This window comes from Triturus cristatus, chromosome 7, assembly GCF_964204655.1.
Source record: "Triturus cristatus chromosome 7, aTriCri1.1, whole genome shotgun sequence".
In the NCBI taxonomy this organism is placed as follows: domain Eukaryota; kingdom Metazoa; phylum Chordata; class Amphibia; order Caudata; family Salamandridae; genus Triturus; species Triturus cristatus.
This window is the reverse complement of record NC_140590.1, coordinates 1,400,366,928-1,400,392,100: the sequence shown is the minus strand read 5'-3', so window position 1 is coordinate 1,400,392,100 and position 25,173 is coordinate 1,400,366,928.

The following is a 25,173-nucleotide window of genomic DNA, read 5'->3' as shown; positions in this document are numbered from 1 at the left end:
GTGCCTCATGTTGAATAATCACTTTTTAAAGCCTCAATGTGACCAAAATAGACATTTTTACAGACTTTTTCTCCTACTCAGAAGCTTTTATTTTGACCAATTTTAGGCATTAAAATGACTCTAAACACACTTATTTAAATTCCAAAAGTGATAATTCACATGCAAAAATAATTTACAGTCAAAAAACTTAAATATTAAAAAATTACCATTTTTGACCATCTGGAGAAATTTCGACAGGTCACGGGTCATCGTTTTTCATCAAAAAATTGATTTTTTGGACTATAGAAAAATTGATTCAAAATGTCATTTGGATTGTGCCTCATGTTGAATAACTACTTTTTAAAGCCTCAATGTGACCAAAATTGCCATTTTTACAGACTTTTTCTCCTACTCAGAAGCTTCTATTTCGACCAATTTCAGGCATTAAAGTGACTCTAAACACACTTATTTTAGTTCCAAAAGTGATAATTCACATGGAATAGTCATATACAGTCAAAACATTAAATGTTAAAAAATTACCATTTTTGACCATCTGGAGAAATTTCGACAGGTCACGTGTCATCGCTTTTCATCAGAAAACGTATTTTATGGACTGTAGTAAAATGATTCAAAATGTCATTTGGATTGTGCCTCATGTTGAATAACTACTTGTTAAAGCCTCAATGTGACCAAAATTGCCATTTTTACAGACTTTTTCTCCTACTCAGAAGCTTCTATTTCGACCAATTTCAGGCATTAACGTGACTCTAAGCACACTTATTTTAGTTCCAAAAGTGATAATTCACATGGAATAGTCATATACAGTCAAAACATTAAATATTAAAAAATTACCATTTTTGACCATCTGGAGAAATTTCGACAGGTCACGTGTCATCGCTTTTCATCAGAAAATGTATTATACGGACTGTAGAAAAATGATTAAAAATGTCATTTGGATTGTGCCTCATGTTGAATAACTACTTGTTAAAGCCTCAATGTGACCAAAATTGCCATTTTTACAGACTTTTTCTCCTACTCAGAAGCTTCTATTTCGACCAATTTCAGGCATTAAAGTGACTCTAAACACACTTATTTTAGTTCTAAAAGTGATAATTCACATGGAATAGTCATATACAGTCAAAAGATTAAATATTAAAAAATTACCATTTTTGACCATCTGGAGAAATTTAGACAGGTCACGGGTCATCGTTTTACATCAGAAAATAGATTTTTTGGACTTTTGAAAAATTGATTCAAAATGTCATTTGGATTGTGCCTCATGTTGAATAATCACTTTTTAAAGCCTCAATGTGACCAAAATTGACATTTTTACAGACTTTTTCTCCTACTCAGAGGCTTCTACTTTGACCAATTTCAGGCATTAAAATGACTCTAAACACACTTATTTTAGTTCCAAAAGTGATAATTCACATGCAATAGTCATTTACAGTCAAAAAATTAACTATTAAAAAATTACTATTTTTGACCATCTGGAGAAAGTTCGACAGGTCACGGGTCATCGTTTTTCATCAGAAAATTTATTTTATGGACTATAGAAAAATTGATTCAAAATGTCATTTGGATTGTGCCTCATATTGAATAACTACTTGTTAAAGCCTCAATGTGACCAAAATTGCCATTTTTACAGACTTTTTCTCCTACTCAGAAGCTTCTATTTCGACCAATTTCAGGCATTAAAGTGACTCTAAACACACTTATTTTAGTTCTAAAAGTGATAATTCACATGGAATAGTCATATACAGTCAAAAAATTAAATATAAAAAAATTACCATTTTTGACCATCTAGAGAAATTTCGACAGGTCACGGGTCATCGTTTTTCATCAGAAAATAGATTTTTTGGACTTTTGAAAAATTGATTCAAAATGTCATTTGGATTGTGCCTCATGTTGAATAATCACTTTTTAAAGCCTCAATGTGACCAAAATTGACATTTTTACAGACTTTTTCTCCTACTCAGAGGCTTCTACTTTGACCAATTTCAGGCATTAAAATGACTCTAAACACACTTATTTTAGTTCCAAAAGTGATAATTCACATGCAATAGTCATTTACAGTCAAAAAATTAACTATTAAAAAATTACTATTTTTGACCATCTGGAGAAAGTTCGACAGGTCACGGGTCATCGTTTTTCATCAGAAAATTTATTTTATGGACTATAGAAAAATTGATTCAAAATGTCATTTGGATTGTGCCTCATGTTGAATAACTACTTGTTAAAGCCTCAATGTGACCAAAATTGCAATTTTTACAGACTTTTTCTCCTACTCAGAAGCTTCTATTTCGACCAATTTCAGCCATTAAAGTGACTCTAAACACACTTATTTGAGTTCCAAAAGTGATAATTCACATGGAATAGTCATATACAATCAAAACATTAAATATTAAAAAATTACCATTTTTGACCATCTGGAGAAATTTCGACAGGTCACGGGTCATCGTTTTTCATCAGAAAATGTATTTTATGGACTGTAGAAAAATGATTCAAAATGTCATTTGGCTTGTGCCTCATGTTGAATAACTACTTGTTAAAGCCTCAATGTGACCAAAATTGCCATTTTTACAGACTTTTTCTCCTACTCAGATGCTTCTATTTCAACCAATTTCAGGCATTAAACTGACTCTAAACACACTTATTTTAGTTCCAAAAGTGATAATTCACATGGAATAGTCATTTACAGTCAAAAAATTAAATATGAAAGAATTACCATTTTTGACCATCTGGAGAAATTTCGACAGGTCACGGGTCATCGTTTTTCATCAGAAAATTGATTTTTTGGACTGTAGAAAAATTGATTCAATATGTCATTTGGATTGTGCCTCATGTGCAATAGCTACTTTTTAAAGCCTCAATGTGACCAAAATTGCCATTTTTACAGACTTTTTCTCCTACTCAGAAGCTTCTATTTCGACCAATTTCAGGCATTAAAGTGACTCTAAACACACTTATTTTAGTTCTAAAAGTGATAATTCACATGGAATAGTCATATACAGTCAAAAAATTAAATTTTAAAAAATTACCATTTTTGACCATCTGGAGAAATTTTGACAGGTCACGGGTCATCGTTTTTCATCAGAAAATTGATTTTTTGGACTGTAGAAAAATTGATTCAAAATGTCATTTGGATTGTGCCTCATGTTGAATAACTACTTTTTAAAGCCTCAATGTGACCAAAATTGCTATTTTTACAGACTTTTTCTCCTACTCAGAAGCTTTTATTTTGACCAATTTCAGGCATTAAAATGACTCTAAACACACTTATTTTAGTTCCAAAAGTGATAATTCAAATGCAATAGCCATTTACAGTCAAAAAATTAAATATTACAAAATTACTATTTTTCACAATATGGAGAAAGTTCGACAGGTCACGGGTCATCGTTTTTCATCAGAAAATTTATTTTTTGGACTGTTAAAAAATTGATTCAAAATGTCATTTGGATTGTGCCTCATGTTGAATAATCACTTTTTAAAGCCTCAATGTGACCAAAATAGACATTTTTACAGACTTTTTCTCCTACTCAGAAGCTTTTATTTTGACCAATTCTAGGCATTAAAATGACTCTAAACACACTTATTTAAATTCCAAAAGTGATAATTCACATGCAAAAATCATTTACAGTCAAAAAACTTAAATATTAAAAAATTACCATTTTTGACCATCTGGAGAAATTTCGACAGGTCACGGGTCATCGTTTTTCATCAAAAAATTGATTTTTTGGACTATAGAAAAATTGATTCAAAATGTCATTTGGATTGTGCCTCATGTTGAATAACTACTTGTTAAAGCCTCAATGTGACCAAAATTGCCATTTTTACAGACTTTTTCTCCTACTCAGAAGCTTCTATTTCGACCAATTTCAGGCATTAAAGTGACTCTAAACACACTTATTTTAGTTCCAAAAGTGATCATTCACATGGAATAGTCATATACAGTCAAAACATTAAATATTGAAAAATTACCATTTTTGGCCATCTGGAGAAATTTCGACAGGTCACGTGTCATCGTTTTTCATCAGAAAATGTACTTTACGGACTGTAGAAAAATGATTCAAAATGTCATTTGGATTGTGCCTCATGTTGAATAACTACTTGTTAAAGCCTCAATGTGACCAAAATTGCCATTTTTACAGACTTTTTCTCCTACTCAGATGCTTCTATTTCAACCAATTTCAGGCATTAAACTGACTCTAAACACACTTATTTTAGTTCCAAAAGTGATAATTCACATGGAATAGTCATTTACAGTCAAAAAATTAACTATGAAAGAATTACCATTTTTGACCATCTGGAGAAATTTCGACAGGTCACGGGTCATCGTTTTTCATCAGAAAATTGATTTTTTGGACTGTAGAAAAATTGATTCAAAATGTCATTTGGATTGTGCCTCATGTTGAATAACTACTTTTTAAATCCTCAATGTGACCAAAATAGACATTTTTACAGACTTTTTCTCCTACTCAGAAGCTTCTATTTCGACCAATTTCAGGCATTAAAGTGGCTCTAAACACACTTATTTTAGTTCCAAAAGTGATAATTCACATGGAATAGTCATATACAGTCAAAACATTAAGGGCCTCATGTAGGTAAATAAATTTTACCGGTTTCCTAAATACCGAGCCGTACCGAATCGGTAAATTAGAATCGGTAAGTTATATGTAGGTAAAAATTCGGTAACAGTTACCGATTCGGTAACATTCGGTAAATACGAATCGGAATTCACCGAATCGGTAAATACCGAGGTGATAATCACCGAATCGGAAAATACCGAGGTGGTATCTACCGATTCGGAAAATACCGAGGTGGTATCCACCGAATCGGAAAATACCGAATCGGTATGTACGGATTCGGTAAATAACATCACATGACTTGACGAAACAGCTAATCCTGTGCAACGACAGCCCACCCAACCAGGAACTGCCCACACCCAGGCAGGTGTACACAATTAGCCGACGTGGCCACACCCAGGCAGGTGTACATAATTAGCCGACCCTGGAGAGGCTTGGAGTGCAGAGGAGAGGCAGGGAGCAGTTGCATGTGCGAGCGGGAAACGAACAGCATGTCCAGCCAGAGAACACAGAAAGACGGAGGGGAAAGGAGGAGGAAGCTCAAATTCAGCCCCAAGGAACTCCAGGTGCTGGTGGAGGAGGTGGTGAAGCAGCACCAGAAGCTGTTTGGGAGGCAATCCCTGCAAGTGCCTGAGGCCGAAAAGCGCAACATATGGCTGGCCATCCAGGCGCAGGTCAATGCTGTGGGAGTGACCCACAGGGACATTGAGGTCCTCAAAAAGCGCTGGTATGACCTGAGGATTGTGACCAAGAGGAAGATGGGCGACATCCAGAAGGAGGCCAGCCAGACCGGAGGTGGAACCAACAGGGCACCTGCCCTCACCGAACTGGAGGAGCTGGTGGCGGCCACAATCGAGCAAGAGAGCGTCGTGGGTCTTGGGGACGCCGACAGCTCTGCCAGAGCCGCAACACACCAAGGTAAGACGAAAGCACAGCAATGTAGCCTCCCCTACCCCTATCCCACATTCCCCATTGTGAAACGAGAATCACACTGCAGTCCACACGTGTCAGTGCAGACAGGCAATGCATTCCGGGAGATGTAGTCAGGGCAACACTAACCATGACGTAAATTTCACAGGGCAACAGGGCATGTCACGCACTCGAGGCACAAGGAGACAGAGGACAGATTGGAATGTGAAATGATTTATTGTGACGCTTGCAATGCAGCCCTTCGGGGACACTGAGCCAATGTTGTTTTTCTGTCCACAGATGTGACATCATGCAGTACAGGGCATGCTGCAGGGGAGACGGCACACCTGCCACAAAAATCACCTCTAGCCAGCACGAGTTCAGACCAGGGAGCAGGCCCACTGGCAGCCGCACCACCAACACAGCCAGCCTCGCCGCACACAGAGCCAGCATCACCTCACCGAGAGCCAGCATCACCACAACCACAGCCAGCATCGCCACTCATGTTCGAATCACCGGCCACATCTCCGCTTGCAGGTGTGAGAATGAGGAGGCGTCCAGCAGCCAGGCTACGAGCCTTCGACACCTCGTCAGACGACAGCATGGGCCCAGAAGACCGCACCGGGCACCAGGAAGGGAGCCATCCCACTGTGCCCCACACCTCACAGGCAGCACAGACGGGAGCAAGAGGGCGCCGCAGGTCGCGTGTCCAGAGTCCACCAGCACCCACTGATGGCCATGGTGTCTTCTTGGGGCTCGAGGGCCAAATGTTGAAGCAACAGCGCCTGCAATCAAAGGCAGTTATGTCAGTCCAGAGGCACATGCGGGTGATGAAGACAAGCTTAGTCAACATGGACACAAACATTGGCGGCATGGCTGCGGGCATTCGGGACATGTCCCAGTCAATCCAGCAGTTGTGCAGCAAATTAGATGCTGACATCGAAGCACGGCGCCGGGAACGCCAGAGAAGGGACACTACCAGCAGGGCACTCAACCGTCTGGCAACTGCGACTTCCCTACTTTGCCGGCGCTCTGTGACGATGCAGGAGGGCCTAACACAGTGCTGCAGCGACCTGTCTCGGGGGATGGTGCAGGTGACAAGTGCACTAGGGGTGCTATTGACTAGTCAGGCGTCGACAACTGCTGCAGGGGATGCTGCGGAGCGCATCGACACCAGCAGCAGCATCACACCCCCCGTCCCAGAAGCACGCAGGAGCAGCAGGCGGCTTGGGGTTGGCTCTAGTGAGGATGCACAGGCCGTGCAATCCACCACTGCAGCGCATATGCGCAAACATTGATGTGGCCCTGCTTAGCCACTTCCCATTGGGTGACGTAACCCTGGACATACTCCTTGTATAGATGGTATATTGCCAGATTGGCCTGTTCATGTGTTCATGGCGTGGTGCCACATTAAACTACGTCATGACTTCTCACAACTCGCTGTGTCCCCTCACTTACTCAGAAATAGTTGCATGTGATCTCTGCCCGTCTCTCTCTCCCATCGATTGCAGTTGGCACTCTAGCTGCGCTGCCCTCTGGCTGGCCTGACTCATCCTCGTTGTCCTCAACATATGTTAGTTCCACATCTGTACCTTTTTTCGTGGCAAGGTTGTGCAGCATTGCACAAGTGGCAATAATCTTGCAGCAGGTGATGGGTTTGTACTGGCGTGCGCCTCCGCTCTTGTGGAGGCAGCGGAACCTGCTCTTCAGTAGTCCAAACGTGCGCTCCACCACATTGCGTGTTGTTTTGTGGGCCACGTTGTATCGTCTCTCACTCTGGGTTGCTGGGTGTAGGTAGGGAGTGAGGATGAATGAACGGCATGCATATGCACTGTCGCCTGGATGAGTAAGAGGGAACCATCAGTTACATGCCTCTATACACTCTGATTTGCAGGTTTCAAGGGGCGTCACTGTTACTTACCCAGCAGGTATCCCTCTCCGAATTCGCCGGCACTCAGTCGTGTGTAGATCCCACTATTCTGGAAGATGTAAGAGTCGTGGGTGCTCCCAGGAAACTTTGCAACAATATCTGTGATGATGTTCCCTGCATCACAGATCACCTGCACATTGATGGAGTGGGTGGACTTCCTGTTCCTGTAGATGTGCTCTGTATCAGCTGGTGGACAGATTGGGATGTGTGTACCATCAATACAGCCGATGACATGGGGGAACTGTGCCATGTGATAAAAGTCTGTTTTTGTTTTCTGCAGTGCAGCCTGTGTGTTTGGGAAGCTTATGTAGTGGTGCATTCTCTGCATCATGGCATCCAGGAACTTCCTGAAGAAACGGGACAGGCAACTCTGGGATACACCACCCACCGCAGCTATCACCACCTGATAACTGCCGGATGCCAGTAGATGTAGGCTGCAGAGCACCTGCACATGTGGTGGTATGGCGTGCGCCCTTCTTGTTGGCTGGTCCAGGAGTGGGTGCAGGTCCCTTATCAGGTCCATGATGGTTTCGGGGTGTAGCCTGTACCTCTCATGTATCTCTGCATCAGTCAGCTGTAATAGTGTGATGCGCTGTCTGTAGATTTGTTCCTCCCATCGCCACACCCTCAGTCCTGCTGCCTGTAGACGTAGGCGCCTTGCAATGACGTACATGGCGGCCATGTTGTCCACGCTGTTGCATTTTGGGATTGCTTATGTGCATTGTTGATGGTTACCACCTGCTTTCAATCCGTGTTAATTACCGACTCTTATTTACCGATTTTCCTGGATTTCTTAATTACCGCCTGCTCCTACATGTCATTTTAAATTTTTACCACTTCATATTTACCACTTCATATTTACCGATTCGTTAATTATGTATTCGGTAAACATGAATCGGTATTTTGGAATTCGGTAACTATGAATCGGTATTTACCGCCTCATATTTACCGAAAAGTGGTTTTTGGACTCCTACATCTCACTTGTCTGAATACCGGTCGGTAACGGCATATTTACCGAAAATCGGCCGTTACCGACCGGTATTTCGCTACCTACATGAGGCCCTCAATATTAAAAAATTACCATTTTTGACCATCTGGAGAAATTTCGACAGGTCACGGGTCATCGTTTTTCATCAAAAAATTGATTTTTTGGACTGTAGAAAAATTTATTCAAAATGTCATTTGGATTGTGCCTCATGTTGAATAACTACTTTTTAAAGCCTCAATGTGACCAAAATTGACATTTTTGCAGACTTTTTCTCCTACTCAGAGGCTTCTACTTTGACCAATTTCAGGCATTAAAATGACTCTAAACACACTTATTTTAGTTCCAAAAGCTATAATTCACATGCAATAGTCATTTACAGTAAAAAAATTAACTATTAAAAAATTACTATTTTTGACCATCTGGAGAAAGTTCGACAGGTCACGGGTCATCGTTTTTCATCAGAAAATTTATTTTATGGACTATAGAAAAATTGATTCAAAATGTCATTTGGATTGTGCCTCATGTTGAATAACTACTTGTTAAAGCCTCAATGTGACCAAAATTGCCATTTTTACAGACTTTTTCTCCTACTCAGAAGCTTCTATTTCGACCAATTTCAGGCATTAAAGTGACTCTAAACACACTTATTTTAGTTCCAAAAGTGATAATTCACATGCAATAGTCATTTACAGTCAAAAAATGAACTATTAAAAAATTACTATTTTTGACCATCTGGAGAAAGTTCGACAGGTCACGGGTCATCGTTTTTCATCAGAAAATTTATTTTATGGACTATAGAAAAATTGATTCAAAATGTCATTTGGATTGTGCCTCATGTTGAATAACTACTTGTTAAAGCCTCAATGTGACCAAAATTGCCATTTTTACAGACTTTTTCTCCTACTCAGAGGCTTCTATTTCGACCAATTTCAGGCATTAAAGTGACTCTAAACACACTTATTTTAGTTCCAAAAGTGATAATTCACATGCAATAGTCATTTACAGTCAAAAAATTAACTATTAAAAAATTTACTATTTTTGACCATCTGAAGAAAGTTCGACAGGTCACGGGTCATCGTTTTTCATCGGAAAATTAATTTTATGGACTATAGAAAAATTGATTCACAATGTCATTTGGATTGTGCCTCATATTGAATAACTACTTGTTAATGCCTCAATGTGACCAAAATTGCCATTTTTACAGACTTTTTCTCCTACTCAGAAGCTTCTATTTCGACCAATTTCAGGCATTAAAGTGACTCTAAACACACTTATTTTAGTTCCAAAAGTGATAATTCACATGGAATAGTCATATACAGTCAAAAAATTAGATATGAAAAAATTACCATTTTTGACCATTGGAGAAATTTCGACAGGTCACGGCTCATCATTTTTCATCAGAAAATTGATTTTTTGGACTGTAGAAAAATTGATTCAAAATGTCATTTGGATTGTGCCTCATGTTGAATAGCTACTTTTTAAAGCTCAATGTGACCAAAATTGCCATTTTTACAGACTTTTTCTCCTACTCAGAAGCTTCTATATCGACCAATTTCAGGCATTAAAATGACTCTAAACACACTTATTTTAGTTCCAAAAGTGATAATTCAAATGCAATAGTCATTTACAGTCAAAAAATTAAATATTAAAAAATTACTATTTTTGACAATATGGAGAAAGTTCAACAGGTCACGGGTCATCGTTTTTCATCAGAATTTTTTTTTTTTGGACTGTTAAAAAATTGATTCAAAATGTCATTTGGATTGTGCCTCATGTTGAATAATCACTTTTTAAAGCCTCAATGTGACCAAAATAGACATTTTTACAGACTTTTTCTCCTACTCAGAAGCTTTTATTTTGACCAATTTTAGGCATTAAAATGACTCTAAACACACTTATTTAAATTCCTAAAGTGATAATTCACATGCAAAAACCATTTACAGTCAAAAAACTTAAATATTAAAAAATTACCATTTTTGATCACCTGGAGAAATTTCGACAGGTCACGGGTCATCGTTTTTCATCAAAAAAATGATTTTTTGGACTATAGAAAAATTGATTCAAAATGTCATTTGGATTGTGCCTCATGTGCAATAGCTACTTTTTAAAGCCTCAATGTGACCAAAATTGCCATTTTTACAGACTTTTTCTCCTACTCAGAAGCTTTTATTTTGACCAATTTTAGGCATTAAAATGACTCTAAACACACTTATTTAAATTCCAAAAGTGATAATTCACATGCAAAAATCATTTACAGTCAAATACTTAAATATGAAAAAATTACCATTTTTGACCATCTGGAGAAATTTCGACAGGTCACGTGTCATCGTTTTTCATCAGAAAATGTATTTTACGGACTGTAGAAAAATGATTCAAAATGTCATTTGGATTGTGCCTCATGTTGAATAGCTACTTGTTAAAGCCTCAATGTGACCAAAATTGCCATTTTTACAGACTTTTTCTCCTACTCAGAAGCTTCTATTTCGACCAATTTCAGGCATTAAAGTGACTCTAAACACACTTATTTTAGTTCCAAAAGTGATCATTCACATGGAATAGTCATATACAGTCAAAACATTAAATATTGAAAAATTACCATTTTTGGCCATCTGGAGAAATTTCGACAGGTCACGTGTCATCGTTTTTCATCAGAAAATGTCCTTTACGGACTGTAGAAAAATGATTCAAAATGTCATTTGGATTGTGCCTCATGTTGAATAACTACTTGTTAAAGCCTCAATGTGACCAAAATTGCCATTTTTACAGACTTTTTCTCCTACTCAGATGCTTCTATTTCAACCAATTTCTGGCATTAAACTGACTCTAAACACACTTATTTTAGTTCCAAAAGTGATAATTCACATGGAATAGTCATTTACAGTCAAAAAATTAAATATGAAAGAATTACCATTTTTGACCATCTGGAGAAATTTCGACAGGTCACGGGTCATCGTTTTTCATCAGAAAATTGATTTTTTGGACTGTAGAAAAATTGATTCAAAATGTCATTTGGATTGTGCCTCATGTTGAAAAGCTACTTTTTAAAGCCTCAATGTGACCAAAATTGCCATTTTTACAGACTTTTTCTCCTACTCAGAGGCTTCTATTTTGACCAATTTCAGGCATTAAAATGACTCTAAACACACTTATTTTAGTTCCAAAAGTGATAATTCACATGGAATAGTCATTTACAGTCAAAAAATTAAATATTAATAAATTACTATTTTTGACAATATGGAGAAAGTTCAACAGGTCACGGGTCATCGTTTTTCATCAGAAAATTTATTTTTTGGACTGTTAAAAAACTTGATTCAAAATGTCATTTGGATTGTGCCTCATGTTGAATAATCACTTTTTAAAGCCTCAATTTGACCAAAATAGACATTTTTACAGACTTTTTCTCCTACTCAGAAGCTTTTATTTTGACCAATGTTAGGCATTAAAGTGACTCTAAACACACTTATTTTAGTTCCAAAAGTGATAATTCACATGCAATAGTCATTTACAGTCAAAAAATTAAATATTAAAAAATTTCCATTTTTGACCAACTGGAGAAAATTCAACAGGTCACGGGTCATCGTTTTTCGTCAGAAAATAGATTTTTTGGACTTTTGAAAAATTGATACAAAATGTCATTTGGATTGTGCCTCATGTTGAATAATCACTTTTTAAAGCCTCAATGTGATCAAAATTGACATTTTTACAGACTTTTTCTCCTACTCAGAGGCTTCTATTTTGACCAATTTCAGGCATTAAAATGACTCTAAACACACTTATTTTAGTTCCAAAAGTGATAATTCACATGCAATAGTCATTTACAGTCAAAAAATTAACTATTAAAAAATTACTATTTTTGACCATCTGTAGAAAGTTCGACAGGTCACGGGTCATCGTTTTTCATCAGAAAATTTATTTTATGGACTATCGAAAAATTGATTCAAAATGTCATTTGGATTGTGCCCCATGTTGAATAACTACTTGTTAAAGCCTCAATGAGACCAAAATTGCCATTTTTACAGACTTTTTCTCCTACTCAGAAGCTTCTATTTCGACCAATTTCAGGCATTAAAGTGACTCTAAACACACTTATTTGAGTTCCAAAAGTGATAATTCACATGGAATAGTCATATACAATCAAAACATTAAATATTAAAAAATTACTATTTTTGACCATCTGGAGAAAGTTCGACAGGTCACGGGTCATCGTTTTTCATCAGAAAATGTATTTTATGGACTGTAGAAAAATGATTCAAAATGTCATTTGGATTGTGCCTCATGTTGAATAACTACTTGTTAAAGCCTCAATGTGACCAAAATTGCCATTTTTACAGACTTTTTCTCCTACTCAGAAGCTTCTATTTCGACCAATTTCAGGCATTAAAGTGACTCTAAACACACTTATTTTAGTTCCAAAAGTGATAATTCACATGGAATAGTCATATACAGTCAAAAAATTAGATATGAAAAAATTACCATTTTTGACCATTGGAGAAATTTCGACAGGTCACGGCTCATCATTTTTCATCAGAAAATTGATTTTTTGGACTGTAGAAAAATTGATTCAAAATGTCATTTGGATTGTGCCTCATGTTGAATAGCTACTTTTTAAAGCTCAATGTGACCAAAATTGCCATTTTTACAGACTTTTTCTCCTACTCAGAAGCTTCTATATCGACCAATTTCAGGCATTAAAATGACTCTAAACACACTTATTTTAGTTCCAAAAGTGATAATTCAAATGCAAAAATCATTTACAGTCAAAAAATTAAATATTAAAAAATTACCATTTTTGATCACCTGGAGAAATTTCGACAGGTCACGGGTCATCGTTTTTCATCAAAAAAATGATTTTTTGGACTATAGAAAAATTGATTCAAAATGTCATTTGGATTGTGCCTCATGTGCAATAGCTTCTTTTTAAAGCCTCAATGTGACCAAAATTGCCATTTTTACAGACTTTTTCTCCTACTCAGAAGCTTTTATTTTGACCAATTTTAGGCATTAAAATGACTCTAAACACACTTATTTAAATTCCAAAAGTGATAATTCACATGCAAAAATCATTTACAGTCAAATACTTAAATATGAAAAAATTACCATTTTTGACCATCTGGAGAAATTTCGACAGGTCACGTGTCATCGTTTTTCATCAGAAAATGTATTTTACGGACTGTAGAAAAATGATTCAAAATGTCATTTGGATTGTGCCTCATGTTGAATAGCTACTTGTTAAAGCCTCAATGTGACCAAAATTGCCATTTTTACAGACTTTTTCTCCTACTCAGAAGCTTCTATTTCGACCAATTTCAGGCATTAAAGTGACTCTAAACACACTTATTTTAGTTCCAAAAGTGATCATTCACATGGAATAGTCATATACAGTCAAAACATTAAATATTGAAAAATTACCATTTTTGGCCATCTGGAGAAATTTCGACAGGTCACGTGTCATCGTTTTTCATCAGAAAATGTCCTTTACGGACTGTAGAAAAATGATTCAAAATGTCATTTGGATTGTGCCTCATGTTGAATAACTACTTGTTAAAGCCTCAATGTGACCAAAATTGCCATTTTTACAGACTTTTTCTCCTACTCAGATGCTTCTATTTCAACCAATTTCTGGCATTAAACTGACTCTAAACACACTTATTTTAGTTCCAAAAGTGATAATTCACATGGAATAGTCATTTACAGTCAAAAAATTAAATATGAAAGAATTACCATTTTTGACCATCTGGAGAAATTTCGACAGGTCACGGGTCATCGTTTTTCATCAGAAAATTGATTTTTTGGACTGTAGAAAAATTGATTCAAAATGTCATTTGGATTGTGCCTCATGTTGAAAAGCTACTTTTTAAAGCCTCAATGTGACCAAAATTGCCATTTTTACAGACTTTTTCTCCTACTCAGAGGCTTCTATTTTGACCAATTTCAGGCATTAAAATGACTCTAAACACACTTATTTTAGTTCCAAAAGTGATAATTCACATGGAATAGTCATTTACAGTCAAAAAATTAAATATTAATAAATTACTATTTTTGACAATATGGAGAAAGTTCAACAGGTCACGGGTCATCGTTTTTCATCAGAAAATTTATTTTTTGGACTGTTAAAAAACTTGATTCAAAATGTCATTTGGATTGTGCCTCATGTTGAATAATCACTTTTTAAAGCCTCAATGTGACCAAAATAGACATTTTTACAGACTTTTTCTCCTACTCAGAAGCTTTTATTTTGACCAATGTTAGGCATTAAAGTGACTCTAAACACACTTATTTTAGTTCCAAAAGTGATAATTCACATGCAATAGTCATTTACAGTCAAAAAATTAAATATTAAAAAATTTCCATTTTTGACCAACTGGAGAAAATTCAACAGGTCACGGGTCATCGTTTTTCGTCAGAAAATAGATTTTTGGGACTTTTGAAAAATTGATACAAAATGTCATTTGGATTGTGCCTCATGTTGAATAATCACTTTTTAAAGCCTCAATGTGATCAAAATTGACATTTTTACAGACTTTTTCTCCTACTCAGAGGCTTCTATTTTGACCAATTTCAGGCATTAAAATGACTCTAAACACACTTATTTTAGTTCCAAAAGTGATAATTCACATGCAATAGTCATTTACAGTCAAAAAATTAACTATTAAAAAATTACTATTTTTGACCATCTGGAGAAAGTTCGACAGGTCACGGGTCATCGTTTTTCATCAGAAAATTTATTTTATGGACTATAGAAAAATTGATTCAAAATGTCATTTGGCTTGTGCCTCATGTTGAATACCTACTTTTTAAAGCCTCAATGTGACCAAAATTGCCATTTTTACAGACTTTTTCTCCTACTCAGAAGCTTCTATTTCGACCAATTTCAGGCATTAAAGTGACTCTAAACACACTTATTTGAGTTCCAAAAGTGATAATTCACATGGAATAGTCATATACAATCAAAACATTAAATATTAAAAAATTACTATTTTTGACCATCTGGAGAAAGTTCGACAGGTCACGGGTCATCGTTTTTCATCAGAAAATGTATTTTATGGACTGTAGAAAAATGATTCAAAATGTCATTTGGATTGTGCCTCATGTTGAATAACTACTTGTTAAAGCCTCAATGTGACCAAAATTGCCATTTTTACAGACTTTTTCTCCTACTCAGATGCTTTTATTTCAACCAATTTCAGGCATTAAACTGACTCTAAACACACTTATTTTAGTTCCAAAAGTGATAATTCACATGGAATAGTCATTTACAGTCAAAAAATTAAATATGAAAGAATTACCATTTTTGACCATCTGGAGAAATTTCGACAGGTCACGGGTCATCGTTTTTCATCAGAAAATTGATTTTTTGGACTGTAGAAAAATTGATTCAAAATGTCATTTGGATTGTGCCTCATGTGCAAAAGCTACTTTTTAAAGCCTCAATGTGACCAAAATTGCCATTTTTACAGACTTTTTCTCCTACTCAGAAGCTTCTATTTCGACCAATTTCAGGCATTAAAGTGACTCTAAACACACTTATTTTAGTTCTAAAAGTGATAATTCACATGGAATAGTCATATACAGTCAAAAAATTAAATTTTAAAAAATTACCATTTTTGACCATCTGGAGAAATTTTGACAGGTCACGGGTCATCGTTTTTCATCAGAAAATTGATTTTTTGGACTGTAGAAAAATTGATTCAAAATGTCATTTGGATTGTGCCTCATGTTGAATAACTACTTTTTAAAGCCTCAATGTGACCAAAATTGCTATTTTTACAGACTTTTTCTCCTACTCAGAAGCTTTTATTTTGACCAATTTCAGGCATTAAAATGACTCTAAACACACTTATTTTAGTTCCAAAAGTGATAATTCAAATGCAATAGTCATTTACAGTCAAAAAATTAAATATTACAAAATTACTATTTTTCACAATATGGAGAAAGTTCAACAGGTCACGGGTCATCGTTTTTCATCAGAAATGTTTTTTTTTGGACTGTTAAAAAATTGATTCAAAATGTCATTTGGATTGTGCCTCATGTTGAATAATCACTTTTTAAAGCCTCAATGTGACCAAAATAGACATTTTTACAGACTTTTTCTCCTACTCAGAAGCTTTTATTTTGACCAATTTTAGGCATTAAAATGACTCTAAACACACTTATTTAAATTCCAAAAGTGATAATTCACATGCAAAAATCATTTACAGTCAAAAAACTTAAATATTAAAAAATTACCATTTTTGATCACCTGGAGAAATTTCGACAGGTCACGGGTCATCGTTTTTCATCAAAAAAATTATTTTTTGGACTATAGAAAAATTGATTCAAAATGTCATTTGGATTGTGCCTCATGTGCAATAGCTACTTTTTAAAGCCTCAATGTGACCAAAATTGCCATTTTTACAGACTTTTTCTCCTACTCAGAAGCTTTTATTTTGACCAATTTTAGGCATTAAATGACTCTAAACACACTTATTTAAATTCCAAAAGTGATAATTCACATGCAAAAATCATTTACAGTCAAATACTTAAATATGAAAAAATTACCATTTGTGACCATCTGGAGAAATTTCGACAGGTCACGTGTCATCGTTTTTCATCAGAAAATGTATTTTACGGACTGTAGAAAAATGATTCAAAATGTCATTTGGATTGTGCCTCATGTTGAATAACTACTTGTTAAAGCCTCAATGTGACTAAAATTGCCATTTTTACAGACTTTTTCTCCTACTCAGAAGCTTCTATTTCGACCAATTTCAGGCATTAAAGTGACTCTAAACACACTTATTTTAGTTCCAAAAGTGATCATTCACATGGAATAGTCATATACAGTCAAAACATTAAATATTGAAAAATTACCATTTTTGGCCATCTGGAGAAATTTCGACAGGCCACGTGTCATCGTTTTTCATCAGAAAATGTCCTTTACGGACTGTAGAAAAATGATTCAAAATGTCATTTGGATTGTGCCTCATGTTGAATAACTACTTGTTAAAGCCTCAATGTGACCAAAATTGCCATTTTTACAGACTTTTTCTCCTACTCAGATGCTTCTATTTCAACCAATTTCTGGCATTAAACTGACTCTAAACACACTTATTTTAGTTCCAAAAGTGATAATTCACATGGAATAGTCATTTACAGTCAAAAAATTAAATATGAAAGAATTACCATTTTTGACCATCTGGAGAAATTTCGACAGGTCACGGGTCATCGTTTTTCATCAGAAAATTGATTTTTTGGACTGTAGAAAAATTGATTCAAAATGTCATTTGGATTGTGCCTCATGTTGAAAAGCTACTTTTTAAAGCCTCAATGTGACCAAAATTGCCATTTTTACAGACTTTTTCTCCTACTCAGAGGCTTCTATTTTGACCAATTTCAGGCATTAAAATGACTCTAAACACACTTATTTTAGTTCCAAAAGTGATAATTCACATGGAATAGTCATTTACAGTCAAAAAATTAAATATTAATAAATTACTATTTTTGACAATATGGAGAAAGTTCAACAGGTCACGGGTCATCGTTTTTCATGCGAAAATTTATTTTTTGGACTGTTAAAAAACTTGATTCAAAATGTCATTTGGATTGTGCCTCATGTTGAATAATCACTTTTTAAAGCCTCAATGTGACCAAAATAGACATTTTTACAGACTTTTTCTCCTACTCAGAAGCTTTTATTTTGACCAATGTTAGGCATTAAAGTGACTCTAAACACACTTATTTTAGTTCCAAAAGTGATAATTCACATGCAATAGTCATTTACAGTCAAAAAATTAAATATTAAAAAATTTCCATTTTTGACCAACTGGAGAAAATTCAACAGGTCACGGGTCATCGTTTTTCGTCAGAAAATAGATTTTTTGGACTTTTGAAAAATTGATACAAAATGTCATTTGGATTGTTCCTCATGTTGAATAATCACTTTTTAAAGCCTCAATGTGATCAAAATTGACATTTTTACAGACTTTTTCTCCTACTCAGAGGCTTCTATTTTGACCAATTTCAGGCATTAAAATGACTCTAAACACACTTATTTTAGTTCCAAAAGTGATAATTCACATGCAATAGTCATTTACAGTCAAAAAATTAACTATTAAAAAATTACTATTTTTGACCATCTGGAGAAAGTTCGACAGGTCACGGGTCATCGTTTTTCATCAGAAAATTTATTTTATGGACTATAGAAAAATTGATTCAAAATGTCATTTGGATTGTGCCTCATGTTGAATAACTACTTGTTAAAGCCTCAATGTGACCAAAATTGCCATTTTTACAGACTTTTTCTCCTACTCAGAGGCTTCTATTTCGACCAATTTCAGGCATTAAAGTGACTCTAAACACACTTATTTTAGTTCCAAAAGTGATAATTCACATGCAATAGTCATTTACAGTCAAAAAATTAACTATTAAAAAATTTACTATTTTTGACCATCTGAAGAAAGTTCGACAGGTCACGGGTCATCGTTTTTCATCGGAAAATTAATTTTATGGACTATAGAAAAATTGATTCACAATGTCATTTGGATTGTGCCTCATGTTGAATAACTACTTGTTAATGCCTCAATGTGACCAAAATTGCCATTTTTACAGACTTTTTCTCCTACTCAGAAGCTTCTATTTCGACCAATTTCAGGCATTAAAGTGACTCTAAACACACTTATTTTAGTTCCAAAAGTGATAATTCACATGGAATAGTCATATACAGTCAAAAAATTATATATTAAAAAATTACCATTTTTGACCATTGGAGAAATTTCGACAGGTCACGGCTCATCATTTTTCATCAGAAAATTGATTTTTTGGACTGTAGAAAAATTGATTCAAAATGTCATTTGGATTGTGCCTCATGTTGAATAGCTACTTTTTAAAGCTCAATGTGACCAAAATTGCCATTTTTACAGACTTTTTCTCCTACTCAGAAGCTTCTATATCGACCAATTTCAGGCATTAAAATGACTCTAAACACACTTATTTTAGTTCCAAAAGTGATAATTCAAATGCAATAGTCATTTACAGTCAAAAAATTAAATATTACAAAATTACTATTTTTCACAATATGGAGAAAGTTCGACAGGTCACGGGTCATCGTTTTTCATCAGAAAAAATATTTTTGGGACTGTTATAAAATTGATTCAAAATGTCATTTGGATTGTGCCTCATGTTGAATAGTCACTTTTTAAAGCCTCAATGTGACCAAAATTTACATTTTTACAGACTTTTTCTCCTACTCAGAGGCTTCTATTTTGACCAATTTCAGGCATTAAAATGACTCTAAACACACTTATTTTAGTTCCAAAAGTGTTAATTCACATGCAATAGTCATTTACAGTCAAAAAATTAACAATTAAAAAATTACTATTTTTGACAATATGGAGAAAGTTCGACAGGTCACGGGTCATCGTTTTTCATCAGAAAAATTATTTTTGGGACTGTTATAAAATTGATTCAAAATGTCATTTGGATTGTGCCTCATGTTGAATAACTACTTTTTAAAGCCTCAATGTGACCAAAATTGCCAGTTTTACAGACTTTTTCTACTACTCAGAAGCTTCTATTTCAACCAATTTCAGGCATTAAAATGACTCTAAACACACTTATTTAAATTCCAAAAGTGATAATTCACATGCAAAAATCATTTATAGTCAAAAAACTTAAATATTAAAAAATTACCATTTTTGACCATCTGGAGAAATTTCGACAGGTCACGGGTCATCGTTTTTCATCAGAAAATTGATTTTTTGGACTGTAGAAAAATTGATTCAAAATGTCATTTGGATTGTGCCTCATGTTGAAAAGCTACTTTTTAAAGCCTCAATGTGACCAAAATTGCCATTTTTACAGACTTTTTCTCCTACTCAGAAGCTTCTATTTCGACCAATTTCAGGCATTAAAGTGACTCTAAACACACTTATTTTAGTTCCAAAAGTGATAATTCACATGGAATAGTAATATACAGTCAAAACATTAAATATTAAAAAATAACCATTTTTGACCATCTGGAGAAATTTCGACAGGTCACGTGTCATCGTTTTTCATCAGAAAATGTATTTTACGGACTGTAGAAAAATGATTCAAAATGTCATTTGGATTGTGCCTCATGTTGAATAACTACTTGTTAAAGCCTCAATGTGACCAAAATTGCCATTTTTAAAGACTTTTTCTCCTACTCAGATGCTTCTATTTCAACCAATTTCAGGCATTAAACTGACTCTAAACACACTTATTTTAGTTCCAAAAGTGATAATTCACATGGAATAGTCATTTACAGTCAAAAAATTAAATATGAAAGAATTATCATTTTTGACCATCTGGAGAAATTTCGACAGGTCACGGGTCATCGTTTTTCATCAGAAAATTGATTTTTTAGACTGTAGAAAAATTGATTCAAAATGTCATTTGGATTGTGCCTCATGTGCAATAGCTACTTTTTAAAGCCTCAATGTGACCAAAATTGCCATTTTTACAGACATTTTCTCCTACTCAGAAGCTTCTATTTCGACCAATTTCAGGCATTAAAGTGACTCTAAACACACTTATTTTAGTTCTAAAAGTGATAATTCACATGGAATAGTCATATACAGTCAAAAAATTAAATTAAAAAAAGTTTCCATTTTTGACCATCTGGAGAAATTTCGACAGGTCACGGGTCATCGTTTCTCATCAGAAAATTGATTTTTTGGACTGTAGAAAAATTGATTCAAAATGTCATTTGGATTGTGCCTCATGTTGAATAACTACTTTTTAAAGCCTCAATGTGACCAAAATTGCTATTTTTACAGACTTTTTCTCCTACTCAGAAGCTTTTATTTTGACCAATTTCAGGCATTAAAATGACTCTAAACACACTTATTTTAGTTCCAAAAGTGATAATTCAAATGCAATAGTCATTTACAGTCAAAAAATTAAATATTAAAAAATTACTATTTTTGACAATATGGAGAAAGTTCGACAGGTCAAGGGTCATCGTTTTTCATCAGAAAATTTATTTTTTGGACTGTTATAAAATTGATTCAAAATGTCATTTGGATTGTGCCTCATGTTGAATAATCACTTTTTAAAGCCTCAATGTGACCAAAATAGACATTTTTACAGACTCAGAAGCTTTTATTTTGACCAATTTTAGGCATTAAAATGACTCTAAACACACTTATTTAAATTCCAAAAGTGATAATTCACATGGAATAGTCATATACAGTCAAAACATTAAATATTGAAAAATTACCATTTTTGGCCATCTGGAGAAATTTCGACAGGTCACGTGTCATCGTTTTTCATCAGAAAATGTATTTTACGGACTGTAGAAAAATGATTCAAAATGTCATTTGGATTGTGCCTCATGTTGAATAACTACTTGTTAAAGCCTCATAGTGACCAAAATTGCCATTTTTACAGACTTTTTCTCCTACTCAGATGCTTCTATTTCAACCAATTTCTGGCATTAAACTAACTCTAAACACACTTATTTTAGTTCCAAAAGTGATAATTCACATGGAATAGTCATTTACAGTCAAAAAATTAAATATGAAAGAATTACCATTTTTGACCATCTGGAGAAATTTCGACAGGTCACGGGTCATCGTTTTTCATCAGAAAATTGATTTTTTGGACTGTAGAAAAATTGATTCAAAATGTCATTTGGATTGTGCCTCATGTTGAAAAGCTACTTTTTAAAGCCTCAATGTGACCAAAATTGCCATTTTTACAGACTTTTTCTCCTACTCAGAAGCTTCTATTTCGACCAATTTCAGGCATTAAAGTGACTCTAAACACACTTATTTTAGTTCTAAAAGTGATAATTCACATGCAATAGTCATTTACCGTCAAAAAATTAAATATTAAAAATTACCATTTTTGACCAACTGGAGAAAATTCAACAGGTCACGGGTCATCGTTTTTCATCAGAAAATAGATTTTTTGGACTTTTGAAAAATTGATTCAAAATGTCATTTGGATTGTGCCTTGTTGAATAGTCACTTTTTAAAGCCTCAATATGATCAAAATTGACATTTTTACAGACTTTTTCTCCTACTCAGAGGCTTCTATTTTGACCATTTCAGGCATTAAAATGACTCTAAACACAGTTATTTTAGTTCCAAAAGTGATAATTCACATGCAATAGTCATTTACAGTCAAAAAATTAACTATTAAAAAATTACTATTTTTGACAATATGGAGAAAGTTCGACAGGTCAAGGGTCATCGTTTTTCATCAGAAAATTTATTTTTTGGACTGTTAAAAAATTGATTCAAAATGTCATTTGGATTGTGCCTCATGTTGAATAACTACTTTTTAAAGCCTCAATGTGACCAAAATTGCCAGTTTTACAGACTTTTTCTACTACTCAGAAGCTTCTATTTCAACCAATTTCAGGCATTAAAATGACTCTAAACACACTTATTTTAGTTCCAAAAGTGATAATTCACATGCAATAGTCATTTACAGTCAAAAAATTAAATATTAAAAAATTACCATTTTTGACCATCTGGAGAAATTTCGACAGGTCACGGGTCATCGTTTTTCATCAGAAAATTGATTTTTTGGACTGTAGAAAAATTGATTCAAAATGTCATTTGGATTGTGCCTCATGTTGAATAACTACTTTTTAAAGCCTCAATGTGACCAAAATTGCTATTTTTACAGACTTTTTCTCCTACTCAGAAGCTTTTATTTTGACCAATTTCAGGCATTAAAATGATTTTAAACACACTTATTTTAGTTCCAAAAGTGATAATTCAAATGCAATAGTCATTTACAGTACAAAAATTAAATATTAAAAAATTACTATTTTTCACAATATGGAGAAAGTTCGACAGGTCACGGGTCATCGTTTTTCATCAGAAAATTTATTTTTTGGACTGTTAAAAAATTGATTCAAAATGTCATTTGGATTGTGCCTCATGTTGAATAATCACTTTTTAAAGCCTCAATGTGACCAAAATAGACATTTTTACAGACTTTTTCTCCTACTCAGAAGCTTTTATTTTGACCAATTTTAGGCATTAAAATGACACTAAACACACTTATTTTTGTTCCTAAAGTGATAATTCACATGCAATAGTCATTTACAGTCGAAATATTAAATATTAAAAATTACTATTTTTGACCATCTGGAGAAAATTCGACAGGTCACGGGTCATCGTTTTTCATCAGAAAATTGATTTTTTTGACTGTGGAAAAATTGATTCAAAACGTCATTTGGATTGTGCCTCATGTTGAATAACTACTTTTTAAAGCCACAATGTGACCAAAATTGCCAGTTTTACAGACTTTTTCTACTACTCAGAAGCTTCTATTTCAACCAATTTCAGGCATTAAAATGACTCTAAACACACTTATTTTAGTTCCAAAAGTGATAATTCACATGCAATAGTCATTTACAGTCAAAAAACTTAAATATTAAATATTTACCATTTTTGACCATCTGGAGAAAGTTTGACAGGTCACGGGTCATCGTTTTTCATCAGAAAATGTATTTTATGGACTGTAGAAAAATTGATTCAAAATGTCATTTAGATTGTGCCTCATGTTGAATAACTACTTTTTAAAGCCGCAATGTGATCAAAATTGCCATTTTTTCAGACTTTTTCTCCTACTCAGAAGCTTCTATTTTGACCAATTTCAAGCATTAAAATGACTCTAAACACACTTATTTTTGTTCCAAAAGTGATAATTCACATGCAATAGTCATTTACAGTCAAAAAATTAAGTATTAAAAAATTACTATTTTTGACCATCTGGAGAAAGTTCGACAGGTCACGGGTCATCGTTTTTCATAAGAAAATTTATTTTAAGGACTGTAGAAAAATTGATTCAAAATGTCATTTGGATTGTGCCTCATGTTGAATAACTACTTGTTAAAGCCTCAATGTGACCAAAATTGCCATTTTTACAGACTTTTTCTCCTACTCAGAAGCTTCTATTTCGACCAATTTCAGGCATTAAAGTGACTCTAAACACACTTATTTTAGTTCCAAAAGTGATAATTCACATGGAATAGTCATTTACAGTAAAAAAATTAAATATGAAAAAATTACCATTTTTGACCATCTGGAGAAATTTCGATAGGTCACGGGTCATCGTTTTTCATCAGAAAATTGATTTTTTTGACTGTGGAAAAATTGATTCAAAATGTCATTTGGATTGTGCCTCATGTTGAATAACTACTTTTTAAAGCCTCAATGTGACCAAAATTGCCAGTTTTACAGACTTTTTCTCCTACTCAGAAGCTTTTATTTTGACCAATTTTAGGCATTAAAATGACTCTAAACACACCTATTTTAGTTCCAAAACTGATAATTCACATGCAATAGTCATTTACAGTCAAAAAATTAAATATTAAAAAATTACCATTTTTGACCAACTGGAGAAAATTCAACAGGTCACGGGTCATCGTTTTTCATCAGAAAATAGATTTTTTGGACTTTAGAAAAATTGATTCAAAATGTCATTTGGATTTTGCCTCATGTTGAAAAGCTACTTTTTAAAGCCTCAATGTGACCAAAATTGACATTTTTACAGACTTTTTCTCCTACTCAGAAGCTTCTATTTCGACGAAGTTCAGGCATTAAAGTGACTCTAAACACACTTATTTTTGTTCCAAAAGTGATAATTCACATGCAATAGTCATTTACAGTCAAAAAATTAAATATTAAAAAATTACCATTTTTGACCATCTGGAGAAATTTCGACAGGTCACGTGTCATCGTTTTTCATCAGAAAATGTATTTTACGGACTGTAGAAAAATGATTCAAAATGTCATTTGGATTGTGCCTCATGTTGAATA